The sequence below is a fragment of the Callospermophilus lateralis genome, unplaced genomic scaffold (genome assembly GCF_048772815.1).
Source record: "Callospermophilus lateralis isolate mCalLat2 unplaced genomic scaffold, mCalLat2.hap1 Scaffold_63, whole genome shotgun sequence".
Classification (NCBI taxonomy): Eukaryota; Metazoa; Chordata; class Mammalia; order Rodentia; family Sciuridae; genus Callospermophilus; species Callospermophilus lateralis.
Genome location: NW_027514713.1, coordinates 7973593 through 7997499, shown reverse-complemented (window position 1 = coordinate 7997499; position 23907 = coordinate 7973593). Strand labels below are relative to the sequence as shown.

The following is a 23907-nucleotide window of genomic DNA, read 5'->3' as shown; positions in this document are numbered from 1 at the left end:
TCAAGTCCTTTGCTCCTACTATACCAGTTTATTTGGTCATGGTTTAGTAGAGAAAGTGTTTTGATTTTTAAGATTGGAGTGCAGGAAAAAGTTCTTCAGCTAAGAATTAAAAAGCTAAATTTCTTTGAGACTGTGGGGATAGAGATAAAATACCAGGATTTCACAAGTTCAATCTTAAAGACAAGTGTGCTCAATATCACACAGGTCTGGTGTGACCCTGATCAGAGTTATTCTGATCTGAAGATTTTGGCGTTTAAGGCATTAAGATAATTGCCTGAGTTGTTCATGGAGTTTTTCATCAGTATGTCTGAAACCATTAAATACAATGACGATGATCATAAAACTCTGTTTCTGAAAACACTAAATGAACAACGCCTGGAAGGAGAATTTTGTGATATTGCTATTGTGGTTGAAGATGTGAAATTCAGAGCACACAGATGTGTTCTTGCCGCCTGCAGCACCTACTTTAAAAAGCTTTTCAAGAAGCTTGAGGTAGATAGCTCTTCAGTAATAGAGATAGATTTTCTTCATTCTGATATATTTGAAGAGGTCCTGAACTACATGTACACAGCAAAGATCTCCGTGAAAAAGGAAGATGTTAACCTAATGATGTCATCAGGTCAGATTCTTGGTATCAGATTTTTGGATAAACTCTGTTCTCAGAAGTGAGATGTATCTAGTCCTGATGAAAATAATGGCCAATCAAAGAGTAAATATTGCCTCAAAATAAATCGCCCCATTGGAGATACTGCTGACGCTCAGGATGATGATGTGGAAGAAATCGGGGATCAGGATGACAGTCCTTCAGATGACACAGTAGAAGGCACCCCCCCAAGTCAAGAGGACAGCAAGTCACCTACGACTACACTCAGGGTTCAGGAAGCAATTTTGAAAGAGTTGGGGAGCGAGGAAGTTCGAAAAGTAAATTGCTATGGTCAGGAAGTAGAATCCATGGAGACCCCAGAGTCCAAAGATTTGGGGTCCCAGACCCCTCAAGCCTTAACATTTAATGATGGAATGAGTGAGGTAAAAGATGAACAGACACCAGGCTGGACTGCTACCAGTGACATGAAGTTTGAGTACTTACTTTATGGTCACCATCAGGAGCAGATTGCCTGTCAAGCACGTGGTAAGACATTTTCTGATGAAGGCAGATTGAGGAAGCATGAGAAACTTCACACCGCAGACCGGCCATTTGTATGTGAAATGTGTACAAAAGGGTTCACCACCCAGGCCCACCTGAAGGAACACCTAAAAATCCACACAGGGTATAAGCCTTACAGTTGTGAGGTGTGTGGAAAATCATTCATTTGTGCCCCAGACTTAAAGAAGCATGAGAGAGGTCACAGTAATGAAAGACCATTCGCATGTCACATGTGTGACAAAGCCTTCAAACACAAGTCCCACCTTAAGGACCATGAAAGGAGGCACAGAGGTGAAAAGCCCTTTGTGTGTGGCTCCTGCACCAAGGCCTTTGCCAAGGCATTGGATCTGAAGAGACATGAGAACAATAAGCACAGCGAGAGAAAGCAGGTTACCCCCAGTGCCATCCAGAGCGAGACTGAACAGTTGCAGGCCGCGGCCATGACCGCAGAAGCAGAGCAGCAGTTGGAGACAATAGCCTGTAGCTAGAGGTGGCAGGGCCCGAGTGCTACGCCTGGGAAGCCGAGACTGGGACTACATGGATCGTGATCAGCGAACGCCAGTTATTATGTTTTCATGGAAATGAATGGAGCAGTGTACTTGCTGGACATAAGGCAGGGATTGGTTAGGTATTTTTAAAACTTTATCAAGGAAATTACGTTCCTAAGTTCTGTCCAAACCATTTCAGTGTCCTGTCTAGTGTCTATTGTTGCCAATAAGCTCCCCTCCCCTTCTTTTTTATGATTTTAATTTGAGAACTCCTGTGTCCAGTTTAGAGGTGAGAGACTTCTGTTCTATTTTTAATCCTCTACACTCGCGTTGTGAGTGCACTGCACAGAGTAATAATCGAGGAAATTGATTTCTTAATTGTCATAGTCACATGTGACTTATGGTCAAAACAGCAGTTTGAATAACTTAATAAACGTTCTTCATACAGACCCAGAAAATGCTGGTGGGTGATTGACCAAGAGCACTGCACAAGTGTGAAACCAAGTTCAGGAAATGCAGAATGGTATTAGATTTATATTTGGTTTGTTCACTTTTTCTGTCACTGTTTTACCTTGTTTTTGTGCACAGGTAATAATTGCTTTGCTGAAGTGTTTCTTCATCCATTTCCATTGCCCCATGTCTACCCCCAAAGCTGTAGTCGTACGTACTACATCATCCTGTGAACGCACAGGATGCTGGTGCTTAGGGCTGGCTTCACAGGTTCCTCTTTTGGGGGCATTGTCCTTCTGCAACAAAAGGAGTTTGTGGAGTAGACCAGTGGTGAGAGGAGTGAAAGCTCTCAGAGACAAGGTTTTCATATGTGCAACAATTCCAAGACTTATTAGATCAAAATAATTCTTAATTTATTTTGAAATTGGATTTATATTTAGGTTCAAAATTAGGACAAGAAACATTTGTGTGGCTTAATGGAGTGTCATCCAGCTTTTAGGCTCTCTGTGGCACATGATTTATTCATAAAAGAGATGCAATATGCTTGCTTAAATTAATAAATTTAAAAATCTTCTAAGTGTAAATAGTAGTGTTGGTCTTATGTATTTCAAGTAAAAGCAGATGGCTGCACCTTTTTTTGCACATTGGATTAAAGTAACTTCCATGAGCAACAAACATCAGACTGTTTTTAACCAATATTAAAGATTGTGAGACCAAATGTTTGTTATTGAAGTATATTTCATCACTGGTTACAGTTTAAATAGGAATTGATTGCCTTTTATTAGCTGTAAATCAGAATTATAAATTCTGTTTCAGATTTGGTGTACTAAATGTTCTTTTAACCATTTCGTTAGGAATATATTGAAATGCCAACAATAGTTTGAATTATGTTCTGTAAGAAAGTATTAGTCAATTATTTTAGAATATGTACAATTGTAGAAAATGACAACTGTTAAAATTCATGTTTGGTTGCTAGAATTTTTTTAAGTACATTAAAGTAATTTCATTTAATAGCTTGTTACATTAACACCTGTAATGACTATTGTGGGAGAAACTTTATTTTTTAAATTGGTGTATATGTTCTGCCCGAGATTGTAGGATGAAGATGCTACTTTAAAAGAAATTATTTATTGGTAAAAATGTTAATTTAGTTTAAAATTAATTTAATTTTTTTTCTTGAAAGTTTTTTTATTCTGTACTAAAAGTAGTCCTGTTACTGTGTTTATATGCTGTTAGTAGAAGGGGAACTGACTGCTGTTCCAAGGCTGTTTTAACCAAAGCAAAGGAAAAATAATTTAACATCTTGTTGATAGCTACTTCAACAAACCATATTTTGGGCCTTCATTTTTGTATATAAAAGAAAGTATACTTCTATCATTCCTGTTTTCATTTTTTTCATAGCAATCTTTCACACACCCAGGTTTCTTCCAAAATATGCTTTCTATACTCTTAATCATGGTTTTATAGAATTGCAAGTTTAACATGGGAATGACACCCATTAAAACCACAGAATCATGGCAGTACCCCCCAAAAGAGAAAGTTTAGTTTTCAGATCTTTATTTGTATTGTGCAGGTATTTTTCATTTGGCCTATTTTGCATGAGAAATATATTTCTGTTACAATTTCTACCACTGGTATTGGGTTCCTATATGTATTTGGGTGCATGTTTTCTTTGTGTTCTTTTAGTGGCAGCAGAGTCATAAACTGACAGCTGTTCTGCTTGCTGAGACCTGGTTAGTAACTGCCTTTCTTCACATCCGTCTGGCTGTAATAATCTCCTGGATAGTGAAACCATCATGTTAGATTCTTCAAGGGTATCTCTAATGTATTAGGGAGTTAATTCTGAAATGTGCTCACCCTGCATCTGCTACATACATGAGAGGAAGGGAAATTCTAAATGTCAATATTACTCCCTTTTCACTGCTACTTTTTCTGTTTGTATGAAGAGAATGTCCATAAACTTGATGTTAACTTTTGTATTCAACTTGCATTGTACTGGTACTGATGAAGAAAGAGATTTGGGGAAGTTTAACTGAAGGGCAATGTGTTAGCTTTGTGTTACTATAGAAACATCTGAGATGTTCAACTGATGAGAAGTTTTGTTTTGGCGGTTTCAATCCATGATCAGTTGGCCCAGTTGTTTTGGGCCCATGGTGCCATATCAAAAGAACATGTGGTAGAACAAAGCTGCTTATCTCTGGCCAGAAAGCTAGGAAGAGGAAGATGCCCTTCAAGGGCATGCCCCCAAAGACCTGAAGACCTCACACTAGGTCCCATGCAAAGTTCCACCATGACCCAGTAATGTCATGAGCTGAAGTCCAAGCCTCCAACAGATGCACTTTTGGAGAACATTTAAAATCCAAACTGTAGCAGGTATTTTGCATCTGTTAACTTACTCATTAATTTAAAGTGTTTGGAAATTACAGAAGTGCTATCAAATGAACTTGATACTAACTTCTGTTTTGTTGGAGGAAAAGATTGAAATGAGAGAAAATGATGTAAGTGTATGTAGTTTCCAATTAAATGGATTATACTGTAACTCAAAAAAAAAGAATATACTATTAAGTGAGCAACAGGGTAAAAGGACGACTATTATTTAAAACCTTAGCAAAAATCAAGGTAAGAGACAGTGGCTTGGATTACAGGATATATTTGAACACAGTTTATTATTGGACTGAATAAGGGTTATGAAAGAAAGAGAAAAGACAAGGATAACTCCAAGATTACTGCTGAGGAACTCCTAAAGCAGGGCCACCACTCACTGGAATAGGAAGAACAGGATTGGGGGAATAAAACAAAAGTTTGGTTTTAGAGAAAACTTTACATTTATGTATATTATTCATTCAAATAGAGTTGTCTAGTAAGTGATTAGAAATGAATATGGAGTTCAAGGGGAAGAAGACCCAAGCTGGAGATATAAATAGGAAGCATATAAGTGGTATTTTAAGCAATGACACTAAATGAGATAACCAAGGTAGTGAGTGGAGATGGAGAAAATGTCTGAGGATTGATCTTAGACCCTGAGACATGAATAAATGAGGAAAATAAGAAAGAACCAATGTTTAACATTAGGTTTGGCTAAATGTTGGGCACAATTGACCTTGACAAGAACAGGTTGGTAGAGTGGTGAAGGTCAAACCTGCTTCAAGTCAGGCATGATGGCCACATGGCTGTAATCTCAACAGCTCCAGAGGCTAAGGCAGGAGGATTGTGAGTTTAAAACCAGCCTCAACAACTTAGCAAGGCTCTAAGCAACTCAGGGAGACCCTGTCCCTAAATAAAAAACAAAAAGGGCTGAGCATGTTGCTCAGTGGTTAAGTGCCTCTGAATTCAATCTTCAGTATTTAAAAAAAAAACCTTCTTCAAGTGAGTTCAACAGAGTAGAGAAGCTGGAGACCATGAATATGAGGGGGTTTTGTTGCAAAAAAAGAATTACAGAAATTGTGGGATAGTTAGATGGCACAGAGTCAATAGAGGTTTTTTTTTGTTTTGTTATTTAAGATAGGAGATATGTCATTTTTATATGCTAATGGTAATGATTCAGTAATGATAATTACTGAAACAATACCCTAGAGCAGAAAGAGGAAAAGGGAACCAATGGAAGGATTTACCATAAATTGGAGTGAGGTGATCACTGTTAGAGGAAAGGAACTTGTACAATATGAATACTATGCAAGTTTGTTGACTGATATGGCAGAGGGAGAATGCCAACATTTTATTATTAGAGTTGTATCTACTTTATAAGCATTTAAGAATAAAAATTATTATCTAAGAGTGAGGATCTTGTAAATAGTATTGGAAGTAAGGGAAGATAAGATATGGATTGAATTAACAAAGACAAGATAATTAGCTATGAAAATGTAGCAAATTTAAAGTAAGACTGGGTAGCATAATTGAGTATTCTGTATTAAGCCAGGTTCAAATACTAGCATAAATTTTATTTAAGATTAGGGAGGGAGAGAGGTAGGATTGAAGGAGTTAGGGTATATGTAAGAAGTTATTATAATGACAGGCCATAAATCTAAGCTGTATAATAATTAAGGAATTAAGAACATGATAAGATGCATGACGATATGGTGGTTAATGTATTAAATATTGTGATGAAAAGAATGATTCAGAATTGGAGTCCCCAAAGAAATCAGCTGAAAAAATAAGAAGATATATTGGCTTTTAATTGAGATTATCAAGGAACAAGTGCAAGTGTTAATAATGACAAAGTCAGCAATGTAACAGTAATGGATGGCTGAGAGGGAATAAAGGACAAGATCAGTGGAAGATACAAGATCAAGTAACTGAGAAGTCAGGGTACCAGAAGGGTTGCTACAATACTGAAATCATGAGAATTATGATAGGAAGTGCAGTAAAGAGAGTCATTGAGGCAGGCTTAAAATCTTCAATAAATGAGGGGTTGAGATCTACAATAAGGAGGTGGTACATCTATCTAATGACATGAATTTTAGATAGGATCATGGTCTAGGACACAGAAAAGGACAAGAGGACTTTTAGTCCCCCACTGGGAAAATGCAGGCCCCTTTCTTGAGGCCCAGTTGGAGGACCTGGAAACCAGTGAGATAGAGTCCAAGGGTGAAGAGGACTGGAGTTGAGCACAGGAGCATCTGAGGAGGAATCAGTGGTCAGTTGTGGTGGGCCACAGTGGGAGCAAGTCAGAAGACAAGAGGATCTTCATAGCAGCAATATAGACTCTGATGGTCCCTAGACCCATATGTACAAGTGGCAGAGAGAGGAGGATCTCAGGCTCTTAACCAAAAGTAGCCTGGGGATGGCTCTGTGTTTGGAAAGTGCCTGGAAACCTTGGGGTCCCCTCCCCCAATGCCCATTGCAAGCTTCAGCCACGTTGATAGGAGACTTGAGAAGATGCCCCTGTCTGAACTAATTGTACTCCAAAACTTTGGCATGATGACAGGCTAAATTTTTCCCTAATTATCATTATACATTTTCTCTTTGTCTTCCCCATGTGCTGACTCTCTTGGTTATTTTGTTTGTTTTATTTTTGTTTTTGGGAAGTTATGCTTCTTTATTTTTTAAAAATTTTCCTTACTCATTTTATTTCGATATATCATCCTATAGCTTATTTTTGAAATCTTACAAATCTTAAAGTATCTTTAATTTACCCTTGTACTTGATTAAATTTGGCTGGATAAAGAATTCAGGGAGGCTGAAAATTATTTTCCCCTACATTTTTGTGACATTGATCTCTTGTCTTGCAGCTTCTAAAATTGAGAAAGGTCAAGCCATTATGATCTCTGAATCTGTTTCACCCACACACATACCCTTTCTTTTGTGCTTTTTTAAAATATTCATTCACAAGTATTTATCAAGCAGCTGTGCTGTGTCTGCTTCTGTTTTAGGTACAAATATCCAATTTATGGAATTTGAAGGAGAGGTATTTTTTGGTTTTAAAGTGCTTTGGTATTATATTTTCTTCATTTATTCCTTTTTCCCCACCTATAACAGTTGTTGTCAAGTGTTAGTGGCTCAGATCTTGGTTTGAATCCCATATCTGTTACTTCTTATCCATGTGATAATGAAAAAAAAATATTTGAAAAATTTAATTGCTAGTATATCTATTTTACAAGGATATTATGAGGATTAACTGAAATAATGTAAACAAAACTCACAGTACCCAGTGCTATACAAACATAAAATTAATGTTATCTCCCTTACCTTTCTTGGTTCCTCTTCCCTAGTTTGACCCAGAGGAAGGAGTATTGAATGAGCCCTGCCACAGCAAACTGTCCCCCACCATTCTTTACTATTTTCATGTCTCTGCAAGAGAAAATCTACAGAGTACATACCTTAGAGAAAGATCGTGGGTTGGGCTAGGGCATTGTGGAGGTTGCTAAACTTCACTTGGAATCTTTCTGAATAGAAGACATCCTTTTTCTGAATAGAGAGGGTGCTGCTTGAGCAATACTGTGTCCTTGACAAATGGGAATCTTCATAAAAAACACTTGTGTCATAGACATAGACCTTTTTATGGCATTTTATATCACTCAGAGTAAAACCCAAAAGCCTTATAAGGTCTTCTGGATCTGTACTTTTACCTCATCTATGCTTCTGTCTTATTTACTCTGATTCAACCAAACTAGGCTTCTTGATCTTTATCAAAAAAGCCAAGTATGTTCCTATCTTAGGGTCTTTGCACTTATCATTCCCATTGACTGGCTTGTTCTTTCTCCAGATAGCCATTCCCAACTTGATCCATACCCTCCTATGATAGGAACTAGAAAGGCAAATACTTTCCTAGTCTCCTTTGCAGCAAGGATTAGCCATGTGATCATATATGATCATGAAACACAAAGAGACATTTCCTAACTGGCAAGTATTTAGGAAAGGTTTGAAAAGGAATGGATAATGAGATACTACTTAGCACTAAAAAGGTACAATCTATTGATACACATGAACTTATTCAATCAAAATTATTATGTTAAATGAAAAATCCAGACAAGTGTACATGCTATATGATTTCATGTTTATGAAATTTAATTATGAGACAATCAGAACTATTGGTGTTTCTGGGATAGTGAGGGAGCTGACTCCACAGGAGCACAGGGAACTTTCATCGGTGAGGAAAGTTGATTTGCATATTTAAGAATATATTAACTTTACTACATGTAAATTATGCAATTAAAATTTTTTAAAAAGAAAAGAAAAGAATGAAAAAAAGACACAGAGGTGGCTCAGTGCCTTTCAGCCACTCCCTTTCTCCAGAACATGATTCCTGGAGTTGCCACAATCACTTGTGTCTAAACAGAAAGATCAAGAAAATTGCAGAGACATTTGTTGTAAGCTTGCTAAGTCACTAAACCACTGCCTCCCTCCAGACTCTTTGTTATGCCAGAGAAATAAATTATTATTTATTTTAGCCACCATAGTTAAAATCAAGGAAATGTAAAATATATTTTACTCCAAAAAATGAGACTAGTGATTTAAATGTTTAATAAATGTGATTCGTTTTCATTTCACATTTTACCAAGTGAGATTCTATAATGATTTAAAATGGTTTAGTGTCATAGAAGCACTCACATGGGAAAATGGGCAGATCAAGAAAATTTACCTCATTGTGGATTAAATATTAATAATGATAAAGTAGAAGGCACACTTATAAAACTCAATAATTGTATTTAAAATAAACAAAAGGACAAATAAAGAACAAGTTCTTACATAACTTTTGCTTTACAAATTTGATCCCTAAAAGGAAACAAAACTGCAGTGGCTAAAATACAAATTATGCGGGCTAAAAAAGTTAAAATTGTCTACCATAAAAATAATTGTAAGAACTAATATTTGTTGAATGCTTTCTAATTACCTGCCAATCATGCAATAAAAGCTTTTAGACATTATCTCAGCATATTCTTAACAACTCTATGAAGTATATACTATCTCCATTTTGGCATGAGGAGTCTGAGTTGCAGAGAAGTTGAGCAGCTTTATCAAGGTCATGAGGCAAATAAAGGTGAAAGCAGGCCTTAATGATGGATCCATCAGATAGTAAAATCAAGAACCCTTAACCATGTCTATGTTCAGTTTCTCTGTGTTGCCACAGGACAATGCATCACAATTTTACTGTTTTTTGTTGTTGTCATTGTTTTGATTTCTGCCTAACAAATATGTGAAAAGGACCCTGACAGTTTCTGAACCATGGGGTCTTATGCCTGCAGATCAGATCATGGATTTTCTTATAAAAATTAAAATAGACACTGTGGCCAGTAATCATAGTTTGTGTAGTTCACACTGCATTTCTGTGGGTGTAGTCCATAATCTATTCTCACTTTGGCAATTTAAAATGTGGTAATACTATGCATAAGAAATTAGAATGATATTTATTTATTTATTATATCTTAATAAAGCCAAAAAAGAGTAGAATAATGATCAGTTATAAACTGTTAATAGTTGCAAAACTTGAATTCTCAGAGAATCCAAAATATACTGATGTATAATATCTTTAAGTGAAATTTTCTGAAGATAACTGAAATAGTTTTCGTTTTGTCTTGGTAAATTTTTTCAAGTGTTCACTGCATTTATTGCATGCACCCATAATTTTTAAAAGACAATAATAGCACAACTATGTCAGGGGCAGCCGCAGCGTGGAGCCGGGCGATTGTGACCGCCGGGGGAGCAGGGGGCCAGCTGCGGCGCCCACTCTCCGTGTGGCCCCCTGAGCGCCCCCCCTCCCCTGCCCGGGAGGGAGGCGGGGGGCACCTGGGGCCCGCCATGAACCCCGGCTTTGATCTGTCCCACCGGAACCCACAGGAAGACTTCGAGCTGATTCAGCGCATTGGCAGCGGCACCTATGGCAACGTCTACAAGGTGCGGAATGTTAACACTGGTGAATTAGCAGTAATTAAAGTAATAAAATTGGAACCAGGAGAAGATTTTGCAGTTGTGCAGCAAGAAATTATTATGATGAAAGACTGTAAACACCCAAATATTGTTGCTTATTTTGGAAGCTATCTCAGGCGAGATAAACTATGGATTTGCATGGAATTTTGTGGAGGTGGTTCTTTACAGGATATGTATCATGTAACTGGCCCTCTCACAGAACTGCAGATTGCATATGTAATCAGAGAAACACTACAGGGATTATATTATCTTCACAGTAAAGGAAAAATGCACAGAGATATTAAGGGAGCTAACATTCTATTAACGGATAATGGTCATGTGAAACTGGCTGATTTTGGAGTATCTGCACGGATAACAGCTACAATTGCCAAACGGAAGTCTTTCATTGGTACACCATATTGGATGGCTCCAGAAGTTGCAGCTGTGGAGAGGAAAGGGGGATATAATCAGCTCTGTGACCTCTGGGCCATAGGGATCACTGCCATAGAACTCGCTGAGCTTCAGCCTCCTATGTTCGACCTGCACCCAAAGAGAGCATTATTTCTAATGACAAAAAGCAATTTTCAGCCCCCTAAATTAAAGGATAAATTGAAGTGGTCAAATAGTTTCCATCATTTTGTGAAAACGGCACTTCCAAAAAATCCAAAAAAAAGACCAACTGCTGAAAAGTTACTGCAGCACCCTTTTGTCACACAGCCTTTGATACGATCTTTAGCAATAGAGCTATTGGATAAAGTAAATAATCCAGATCAGTCCACTTACCATGATTTTGATGATGATGATCCTGAGCCTCTTGTTGCTGTACCACATAGAATTCACTCAACTAGTAGAAATGTAAGAGAAGAAAAAACACGTTCAGAGATAAACTATGGCCAAGTGAAATTTGATCCACCCTTAAGGAAGGAGACAGAACCACATCATGAACTTGATCTACAATTAGAATATGGACACAGACACCAAGGTAGTTACTTTTTAGGTGGAAACAAGAGTCTTCTGAAGTCTGTTGAAGAAAAATTGCATCAGCGAGGACATGTGGCACACTTAGAAGATGATGAGGGGGATGATGATGAATCCAAACATTCAACCATGAAAGCAAAAGTTCCACCACCTCTGCCACCAAAGCCTAAGTCCATCTTCATACCACAGGAAACCCATTCTATTGAGGAAGATAATCAAGGAACAATCAAGAGATGTCCCATGTCAGGGAGCCCAGCAAAACCATCCCATGTTCCACCAAGACCACCACCTCCCCGATTACCGCCACAAAAGCCTGTTGCTTTAGGAAATGGAGTGGGCTCCTTCCAGTTAAATGGTGAACGAGATGGATCTTTATATCAGCAACAGAATGAACATCGAGGCACAAACCTTTCCAGGAAAGAGAAGAAGATGTGCCAAAGCCTGTTAGCAATGGTCTTCCCCCAACACCTAAAGTACATATGGGTGCATGTTTTTCAAAGGTTTTTAATGGGTGTCCCTTGAAAATTCACTGTGCAATATCCTGGATAAACCCAGATACACGAGATCAATATTTGATATTTGGTGCCGAAGAAGGGATTTACACCCTTAATCTTAATGAGCTTCATGAGACATCAATGGAGCAGCTATTCCCTTGAAGGTGTACATGGTTGTATGTGATGAACAATTGCTTGCTATCAATATCTGGTAAAGCTTCTCAGCTTTATTCCCATAATTTACCAGGGCTTTTTGATTATGCAAGACAAATGCAAAAGTTACCTGTTGCTATTCCAGCACACAAACTCCCTCATAGAATACTGCCAAGGAAATTTGCTGTATCAGCAAAAATCCCTGAAACCAAGTGGTGTCAGAAGTGTTGTGTTGTGAGAAATCCTTACACAGGCCATAAATACCTATGCGGGGCACTTCAGACTAGCATTGTTCTATTAGAATGGGTTGAACCAATTCAGAAATTTATGTTAATTAAGCATATCGATTTCCCTATCCCATGCCCACTCAGGATGTTTGAGATGCTGGTAGTCCCTGAGCAGGAGTACCCATTAGTCTGTGTTGGTGTCAGTAGAGGGCGAGACTTCAACCAGGTGGTTTGATTTGAGACTGTCAATCCAAATTCTACCTCTTCATGGTTTACAGAATCAGATACCCCACAGACAAATGTTACTCATGTAACCCAACTGGAGAAAGATACCATTCTTGTATATTTGGACTGTTGTATAAAACTAGTAAATCTCCAAGGAAGATTAAAATCTAGTAGAAAATTATAATCAGAGCTCACCTTTGATTTCCAGATTGAATCAATAGTTTGTCTACAAGACAGTGTGCTAGCTTTCTGGAAACATGGAATGCAAGGTAGAAGTTTTAGATCTAATGAGGTAACACAAGAAATTTCAGATAGCACAAGAATTTTCAGGCTGCTTGGATCTGACAGGGTCGTGGTTTTGGAAAGTAGGCCAACTGATAACCCCACAGCAAATAGCAATTTATACATCCTGGCAGGTCATGAAAACAGTTACTGAGAAGTGTTGTGCTTTGACAGTTAAACTATAGAAAGAACACTACCACTGCAACATTAATGGATGCTTGAAGCTGTACAAAAGCTGCAGTAACCTGGCTTCAGTTACTCGTAATTTATTGTGGCATGAGACAAGATGGGGAAATTTTTGTTTTAAGTGGTATGGATATATTTAGCATAGAACCACACAAGTGCTTTATTCATTGTTATGTAATCTTTGTACATATAGGCAGTATTTTTCTGTGAAACTTCATATTGCTGAAGACATACACTAAGAACTTATGTAGATATGTACTTTTATGAGATGTACAAGTAATTGTCTTATCTGTACAGATGTAAATGTTGATGAAAATGCAGTTGGGGTAATATTTTAAAAATTCTTTAGTATATTGGGTGTGGTTATATTACAAAATGGGATGCTGGCAATGACACAGTACATTTAACACTATTGTATTTTTATTATATGTAATTTAGTAATATGAATATAAATCTTGTAACTTTTAAAATTGTAATGGAGGCTGTAATCATTTTATAATCTTGTTTTTAATTTTAATGCAAGTACACTGGTGTTTATATTTGCACAAAGTATTGATATGTGATGTATTAAGTCACAAAAATAAGCTGTGACATTGTCAATATGCATTTGGCTCCACAACATCTTTTTAAAAAATGTATTTGGATTGTTTTCTATGTGAAACAAACCAGTTAACCATCTGTTGTAGTAACTGATCTTTTAATATTTAAGCAGAATCCGGTAAGATTGCTTGTCTGTGCTTCAAAAGACCTTTGAAAAAATTTTAAATCACAGAATAGCGGTACCATGGTGTAACACTGCAGTTGTTGTCTGAATTACAGTATGCACAAAGAATAAATTAGCATTATTAAAGAGTCCACACTAGGCATTTCATATAATCACACTGAAGAACTGTAACATTCCATAGAGTGAAGTGGTTCAAATTTCTAGTGGAATTTTTCTGTTGTTGTCCTTATTTTAGGATTACTTTCATTTCTTTTGATTTAGAGTATTACAACATGGCCAAAATAATTTAGTTACTACCTCATACAAACAATATAATGGTTATTACACATCAAAGAAACTTAGTTTTGGTTAAAGTCATTTTTGATTGCTTTTTTCCAATGGAATATGTATATACCAAGTTCTAGCAAAATGCACACTTTGGACTCTTTTTGGTATATTTTTTTATATTTTACTGTGGATAAACACTAAGAACAAACTAAATTGTGATTTATGGTCTTCATTTATTTTAATTGATAACGGTTTTAAATATGTTCCTTATTGTACATAGTGTAAAATAAAAATGTTTTTTAACAAAAAAAAAATTAAAACTAGTCAGTGAAATTAAATAACCTTTCCTGCACATAAGAAAAATTAAGAGAACTTTTGAGAAAAGAGTGAGGTCATAGAAATGAAAACTATACTCATCCCCCTCCCTACTCAGTTGCTTAAAGCATCTGGAAAATTCCCATTAAAATGTTTTAGCAAAATCTAGTTTTTAGTCAGGTCCTGAAGCTTCACTATTATACTGTTACAGCTTAGAAATGAGGTGTCCCCTAAAATCTCTAGTGTGAGATAATGCAAGAAAATTTAGAGGTGAAATGATTGGGTTAGAAGAGCCTTAATCTAATCAGTGTATTAATCCACTGATAGGATTAACTTGGTAGTAACTGTGGATGGATCCCTAGGGTACGGCTGAAGGAGGTGGGTACCTGGGGGTGTGCTTTTGGGATTTATATTTTGTTCCTGGTGAGTGAAGCTCTTTACTTCCAGTTTGCTATGTCCTGAGCTGCTTTACTCTAACACATACATTTGCCATAATGTACTGCTTCATCTTAGGCCCAAAGCAGTGGAGTTGGCCATCTGTTGATTTTGAGACTTATGAAACTGTGAGCCAAATAATCTTTTTCTCCATTAAAATTGTTATCATCATGTCTTTTGGTCACAACAATGAAAAAAAACTGATTAAAACATAGACTAAACTCCTTACTTCATTCTCAAAAAATAGAAACAACAGTTAAAATTTACTATTCATTTTCTGTAGGACTAGGGAATAGGAAGAACCAAGAATAGAATTGTTGTTCTATTGAATTATTTTAAATTTTTTGTATAAATCATATATACATATACACACACACACACATACATACACATACACACATGGCACCGATTGCTAATTATCAATAGAAAATATAAGATGTATTTAAATGCTTAATTATTGAAAAAGTATTATTTATTTTATAATTTCCCAAGGTATAAAAGATAATAATGATTACCCATGAGGCAAATAAGATACATTTTTGAAAAGTGGGTTAAAGTAACAAGGAAGTTGTGGCAATGAATGTTGAAGCATTTGAATGTTTTGAATGATTCTAAAGAGTAAGAAAACATATTAAAGAACTTGTAGTAAGCCATTGTTGTAAATTGTGGCCGCCATTAGAAGATGGCGCCGGCTTCCACTGTGGCCTGTGATAAATCAAATTCCTTTGTGGAGAGTTGGCACGCTATCTCTTGCCACCCTATAAGAAAGACCCACGCGGTGGCTTAAGATTGGTACGTGGGAGGCTTTATTAGGCTGTGCTTGGGCCCTCAAAGAGAGAAGAAGAAAGAAAGGGAGTCACTATAAGATACTTAAATCAAGGCCTGAATAAACTGCTGAAAGAAGATTCCTGAGTTGCGTCTTCCTTGCGGGCAAGGGGTCGCGACAAGAACTTATTAAAAAGAAAATAACTTAGAAAACTTCATTTTATTTTAATGTGCTTGTTGAGCAAATCATACAGTTAAATATAAATTTTCTGTCTTTATGAGAAAGTCATAAGGAAAAAGAAATCAAGCTGATATTGAACTTTCATTTACAAGATTAAGTACTGAGATACATTATGGGGAGATAGCCCAGGGTGGGGGGCATATTATCTATGTCTATGACACAAGTGTTTTTTATGAAGATTCCCATTTGTCAAGGACACAGTATTGCTCAAGCAGCATCCTCTCTATTCACAAAAAGGATGTCTTCTATTCTATTCAGAAAGATTCCAAGTGAAGTTTAGCAACCTCCACAATTCCCTGGCCCAATCCATGATCTTTCTCTAAGGTATATACTCTGTAGAGTTTCTATTGCAGAGACATGAAAATAGTAAAGAATGGTGGGGGATAGTTTGCTGTGGCAGGGCTCATTCAATACTCCTTCCTCTGGGTCAAACTAGGGAAGAGGAACCAAGAAAGGTATGGGAGATAACATTAATTTTATGTTTGTATAGCACTGGGTACTGTGAGTTTTGTTTACATTATTTCAGTTAATCATCATAATATCCTTGTGAAATAGATATACTAGCAATTAAATTTTTCAAATAATTTTTTTTCATTATCACATGGATAAGAAGTAACAGATATGGGATTCAAACCAAGATCTGAGCCACTAACACTTGACAACAACTGTTATAGGTGGGGAAAAAGGAATAAATGAAGAAAATATAATACCAAAGCACTTTAAAACCAAAAAATACCTCTCCTTCAAATTCCATCAATTGGACATTTGTACCTAAAACAGAAGCAGACACAGCACAGCTGCTTGATAAATACTTGTGAATGAATATTTTATAAAAGCTCAAAAGAAAGGGTATGTGTGTGGGTGAAACAGATTCAGAGATCATAATGGCTTGACCTTTCTCAATTTTAGAAGCTGCAAGACAAGAGATCAATGTCACAAAAATGTAGGGGAAAATAATTTTCAGCCTCCCTGAATTCTTTATCCAGCCAAATTTAATCAAGTACAAGGGTAAATTAAAGATACTTTAAGATTTGTAAGATTTCAAAAATAAGCTATAGGATGATATATCGAAATAAAATGAGTAAGGAAAATTTTTAAAAAATAAGGAAGCATAACTTCCCCAAAACAAAAATAAAACAAACAAAATAACCAAGAGAGTCAGCACATGGGGAAGACAAAGAGAAAATGTATAATGATAATTAGGGAAAAATTTAGCCTGTCATCATGCCAAAGTTTTGGAGTACAATTAGTTCAGACAGGGGCATCTTCTCAAGTCTCCTATCAACGTGGCTGAAGCTTGCAGTGGGCATCGGGGGAGGGGACCCCAAGGTTTCCAGGCACTTTCCAAACACAGAGCCATCCCCAGCTACTTTTGGCTAAGAGCCTGAGATCCTCCTCTCTCTGCCACTTGTACATATGGGTCTAGGGACCATCAGAGTCTATATTGCTGCTATGAAGATCCTCTTGACTTCTGACTTCCTCCCACTGTGGCCCACCACAACTGACCACTGATTCCTCCTCAGATGCTCCTGTGCTCAACTCCAGTCCTCTTCACCCTTGGACTCTATCTCACTGGTCTCCAGGTCCTCCAACTGGGCCTCAAGAAAGGGGCCTGCATTTTCCCAGTGGGAGCACATTCTCAGATGACAGGGCAGAAAGGCAGCATCCTGTGATGCTTCATGACCCAGGTCTCACTTAGTTGGAAGACAACATCTCAGAAAGTATGAGAGGGACCCTATACAGCAGATTTTTGCAAAATCACCAGAACTGTGACACCCACCTCCCCTGCAGAAATCAGAGCCTCTCTGTTTGAGTAGGACTCTGGACTCTAGACCCAAATCCCACAGTTCTAGCTCATGCACGGCTCTCAAGTGTCTTAGCAGAATCACCTATCAGCACCTCTGCAGAACTCCAGACTGTGCACAGCTCCCATGCAGGTCACTTGGCTGCTACCTATCCACAGCACAAGGCCATTACCCAGCTCCCCCCACCTCACCAGACACCCCGGCACTGGAAGCAGACCAACTCCATCTTGGAAAATCTTTCTCGCCATATTTGATGGGTGTGGCTCTTAGATGAGATCTCCATCTGAGCAGGTACGTGATTTCCAACTCCCTCCTCCTGGAGGCAATAACTCAGCATAATGAGCTCCCAACACAAAAACAGCTCTCAGTTGGGCAGGTGTGCAGTGCAACCAGGGCACCGTCTGCCTAGTGTGAGCCTGGGGGTGAGAGTTCCTGCAGTTGGGATCTGCTAATTAAAAGAGGAGAGGGTGGCTAAAGTTTGGAGCATAACAGAGAGACCAGAATCTGGGAAATCTTCAGGCAAGAGAGGGAGATGATACCTGGGGCTCAAGTCAAATGAGTGGTCCCAAAAAGAGACCCATGAAGTGCAATTTCCCTGCTGAAACTGGTGGGTGGCATTCCCTGCTTCCAGATGCTCTACACCAGGTCCAGTCTTCTCACTCTGGTTACCTACACCATCCTGAGGGCAGAGACACCAGCTTAAAACAGATAACCCCACCTACTGGATGAGAAGAAAAGCAGGAAAGAAACGGGTCTCTAAAACTAGCAATAACCCTAGTTTATTTGAAGTATTTTTTTCTTCTTTCTCTTCTACCCTTTTATCCTCTGGCCCTCACATCTTCAACATATGTGATGAAAGAATCCTCCATGCAAGACAACTCTCCAGGGAGAATTCCAATTTTATTGCAAAAGGCTGTGTGCATATATAGATCTAAGGAGAGATGGCAGGGCTTAGATAAATGGCAGGCCACCTGTTTATTGGCAAGTTCTTCCAGATATCAGTTCCGGAGCCCAGGAATTAGTTCTTATTGGGGCTAAGGTTTCCCGCCAGCGAGATTTGAAATTGGCGCCTGCGGCAGAGTTCACACCGGCGGGAACTTTTCGCGCCAGTGAAAAAAAGGGGAAAGTAGTAAGAGAAGGTCATTAGGCGCCATGCTGTGGTTTTTGTCTGGGGTGCGGCTGCCGTTATACTTTTCCCAACATGTGAAACCAAGAACTTTACATGAAATAGGACTTTGAGGACTGAGTCACTTGAATAATATAATATAGAGGAGTTGCATAAGCCTTTTTTTCTTTTTCTTCTCTCTTTTCTTTCTTTACCTTTTTCTTTCTTCTTTTTTCACCCTCCAAATTTTACTATTTTTACATCCTGTATTTTTCTAAATACATATGTGTGATTGTTTTATGTACTTACTGTCTTCTCACATACTTGTCTACCCTAAATTACTTCCTGTCTATTCCCCTGCTACTAACCCTCTTCATATATTTTTTTTCACATTTCCTAAGATATATTAACTCTATGCCCTCACATCTTTTCCCCTTAGCATATCATCCTATACCCGACCCCCAGTTCATTGTCCACCACCAGAAACTATAAACCTTTTTATGATACTGCTGATTATATTTTAAATAATAATTGAACCCAATATTTCTGGACATTGAGACTAAAATGATATTGTCTTAATAACAACAATTTATTCATAGGTGATGTATTGTTGATATTGGGATCTGTTAACATTTTTCTTCCCCACATAGGAGGGATCTTGGAACCCTACAAGAGCACTACAAATCTATAGGGTAAAAACAATAATACACCAGACTCACAGAGCTGAAAAGGAAGACACACGGGCAACATGAAAAGTCAAGGGACAAAAGTACTATAAACAAATCAAGACAACACGTCAACAGAGCAGGGAGGAAGAGCAGGAGGAAAAGAATAACATTAAACAGAGACATGAGGTGGGAGGGAAAGGGAGAGAAAAGGGAAATTGCATGGAAATGGAAGGAGACCCTCATTGTCATACAAAATTACATATAAGAGGTTGTGAGGGGAATGAGAAAAAAAAAAGGAGAGAAATGAATTACAGTAGATGGGGTAGAGAGAGAAAATGAGGGGGAGGGGAGGGGGGATAGTAGAGGATAGGAAAGAAAGCAGAATACAACAGTTAATATTATGGCATTATGTAAAAATGTGGATGTGTAACCGATGTGATTCTGCAATCTGTATTTGGGGTAAAAATGGGAGTTTATAATCCACTTGAATCTAATGTATGAAATATGATATGTCAAGAGCTTTGTAATGTTTTGAACAACCAATAAAAAAATTTAAAAAAAAGAATCATTGGCAGCTACAGCAGAAAAAATGACAGAGAAATATTTCAGGATATACATGGTTAAAATGTTCTGTGAACTCAAAGAAGACATACGAGAACAAATACAAGCAGTGAAAGATCACTTTGACAATGAGCTACATAAATAAATTCAAGAAGCAAAAGATCACCTCAACAGAGAGAGATTCTAAAAATAAACAAACAGAAATCCATGAAATGAAAGAAAATTAAAAGCTCAAATGAAAGAATCACTAACAGAGTAGGAAATCAGCTAATGAAGATAACATATATTATCTTGAAAAGCACATAGATCACACAGCGAAAAGGTAAGAAACCACAAGCAGAATATTCAAGAAATATGGGATTGCATAAAAAGACCAAATTTAAGAGTTATTGGGATAGAGGAAGGCATAGAGGTCCAAACCAAAGGAATGAACCATCTATTCAATGAAATAATATCAGAAAACTTTCCAAACATGAAGAATGAATTGGAAATCCAAATTGAAGAAGTCTCTACAGGACACCGAATGTACAAAATCACAACAGATCCACACCGAGGCACATTATAATGAAAGTGCCCAACATACAGAATAAGGAGGGAAATCTTAAAAGCCACAAGAGAAAGGAATCAGATTACATATAGGGGAAAACCAATTAGGATAAATGGCAAATTTTTCAACACATACCCTGAAAGCTAGAAGATCCTTGAACAACATATATCAAGCTCTGAAAGGAAATGCGTACCAACCAAGAATCTTGTATCCAGCAAAATTAAGCTTTATATTTGAAGATGAAATAAAAACCTTCCATGAGAAAAAAAAGTTAAAAGAATTTATAGCTAGAAAACTGGCACTACAAAACATCCTTGGCAAAATATTTCATGAAGAGGAAATGGAAAACAACAATGAAAATGAGCAGAGAGAGGTAGTACACTAAAGGAAAAACTAATCAAAGAGGAAAACCAAGTCAAGTTAAATAACAAAATTAAACAAATATGGCTTGGAATGCAAACTATGTCTCAATAATAATCCTAAATGTCAATGGCCTAAACTTATCAATCAAAAGACATACACTAGCAGATTGTATTTAAAAAAAGACCCAACAATATGCTGCCACCAGGAGATTCATCTGATAGGGAAAAACATACTCAGACTAAAGGTGAAAGGTTGGGAAAAATCATACAACTCACACAGACTGTGGAAGCAAGCAGGAGTTTCAATTCTTATTTCAAATAAAGTAGACTTCAAACCAAAGTTAATAAAAAGGGATAAAGATGGATAATACAAGGGAACCATACACAAACAAGACATAACAATCATAAATATATATGTCCCAAACAATGGTGCAGCTATATTCATCAAACAAATTCTTCTCAAGTTCAAGAGTCAAACTAACCACAACACAATAATCTTGGGTGACTTTAACACACCTCCCTCACCACTGGATAGATCTTCCAAACAAAAGTTGAATAAAGAACTCAATAATACAATAGAACTCAATAATACAATCAATAACTTAGACTCAACTGACAAGTATAGAATATTTCAACCTGCATCAAGCGGATACACTTTCTTCTCAGCACACATGGATCCTTCTCTAAAACAGACCATATATTGTGCCACAAGCAACTCTTAGCAAATACAAAAAAGTAGAGATACTACCATGCATTTTATTAGATCATGATGGAATAAATTGGAAATCAACGACAAAATAAAAAATAAAAATTTCTCCATCACCTGGAGACTAAGCAATATGCTACTGAATGAACAATGGGTTGCAGAAGACATCAAGGAGAAGATTTAAAAATTCTTAGAGGTAAATGAGAACACAGACACAACATATCGAAATTTTGGGGACACTATGAAAGCAGTACTAAGAGGAAAATTCATTGCATGGAGTTCATTCCCTAAAAGAAGAAAAAGTCAACAAATAAATGACCTCTCACTACATCTCAAAGCCCTAGAAAAAGAAGTACAAATCAGCAACAAAATCAGTAGAAGGCAAGAAATAATTAAAATTAGAGCTGAAATCAAAACAAAAAAAAATTGAAAAATTGACAAAACTAAAAGTTGGTTCTTTGAAAAAACAAATAAAATTGACAGACCTTAGCCATGCTAATGAAGAGAAGGAGAGATTAAACTCAAATTACCAGCATACTGATGAAAAAGGTAATATCACAACAGACACGACAGAAATACAGAGGATAATTAAAAATTACTTTGAAATCTTATACTCCAATAAAATAGAAGACATTGAAGGCATTGACAAATTTCTTAAGTCATACGACTTGCCCAGATTGAGTCATGAAGATATGCACAATTTAAACAGACTGATATCAAGTGAGGAAATAGAAGATGCCATCAGAAGCTTACCAACCAAGAAAATTCCAGGACTGGATGGATACACAGCTGAGTTCTATAAGACCATTAAAGAAGAACTAATACCAATATTCTTCAATTTATTTCAGGAAATAAAAAAAGAGGCAGTAATTCCAAACTCATTCTATGAGGCCAATATCACCCTAATCCCAAAGCCAGTCAAAAGACACTTTGTAGAAAGAAAACTTCAGACCAATATCTCTAAGGAACATAGATGCAAAAATTTTCAATAAAATTCTGGCAAATCCAAAATAAAAACCTATCAAAAAGATTGTGCACCATGATCAAGTGAGATTTATCCCAGGTATGCAAGTTTGTTTCAACATATGGAAATCAATAAATGTAATCCATCACATCAAAAGATAAGAATCATATGATCATCTCAATAGATGCAGAAAAAGCATTTGACAAAATGCAGCACCCCTTTATGTTCAAAACACTAGAAAAACTAGGGATAACAGGAACATATGTCTACATTGTAAAGGCTATCTATGCTAAGTCTCAGGCCAACATCATTGTAATTGGAAAAAAATTGAAGGCATTACCTCTAAAAACTGGAACAAGGCAGGGATGCCCTCTTTCACCACTTCTATTCAACATAGTTCTTGAAACACTGGCCAGAGCAATTAGATGAAAGAAATTAAAGGGATATATATAGAAAAAGAAGAAGTTAAATTAGCACTATACACTGATGACATGATTCTATCTAGAAGACCCAAAAAACTCCTCCATAAAACTTCTAGAGATAGTAAATGAGAAGTAGTAAATCATATCTTCAGCAAAGTAGCAGGATATAAAATCAACACCCATAAATCAAAGTCATTTCTGTAGCAATGACAAATCCTTTGAGAAGGAAATGAGGAAAACTACCCCATTCACAATAACCTAAAAAAAAAGATATTTGGGAATCAATTTAATGAAAGAGGTGAAAGATCTATACAATGAAAACTACAGAATCCTAAAGAGAGAAAACAAAGAAGACTTTATAAGATAGAAAGATCTACCTTGCTCTTGGATAGGCAGAATTAATATTTTCACAATGACCATACTACCAAAAGCATTACACAGATTCAATGCAATTCCCATCAAAATCCCAATGGCATTCCTCATAGAAATAGAAAAAGCAATCATGAAATTCATCTGGAAAAATAAGAATCCCAGAATAGCTAAAGCAATCCTTAGCAGGAAGAGTGAAACAGGTGGCATCGCTATACCAGACCTTAAACTATACTACAGAGCAATAGTAGCAAAAACACCATGGTATTGGCACCAAAACAGACTGGTTGACCAATGGTACAGAATAGAGGACACAGAGACTACCCCACAAAATTTCAATTATGTTATATTAGACAAAGTTGCCAAAAACATGCACTGAAGAAAATATAGCAATTTAAATAAATGGTGCTGGGAAAACTGGAAATCCATATGCAACAAAATGAAATTAAATCCGTATATCTCACCATGCACCATCCAATTCAAAATGGATCAAAGACCTAGGAATTAAACCAGAAACTCTGAGTCTAATAGTAGAAAAAGTAGGCCCTAATCTTTATCATGTGGGATTAAGCTCCAACTTCCTTAATAAGACTCCTATAGTGCAAGAATTAAAACCAAGAATCATTAAATGGGATGGAATCAAATTAAAAAGTTTCTTCTCAACAAAAGAAACAATCTATG

The 23907-nt window shown here is 36.9% G+C and overlaps 2 pseudogenes; both read left to right on the top strand.

Moving 5' to 3' along the window:
- The first annotated feature begins 268 nt into the window (after positions 1–268).
- Positions 269–1632, top strand: LOC143389618 (zinc finger and BTB domain-containing protein 14 pseudogene; annotated as a pseudogene).
- An 8685-nt stretch (positions 1633–10317) lies between these two features.
- On the top strand, positions 10318–13108 carry LOC143389468 (mitogen-activated protein kinase kinase kinase kinase 3 pseudogene; annotated as a pseudogene).
- Positions 13109–23907: the final 10799 nt, after the last annotated feature.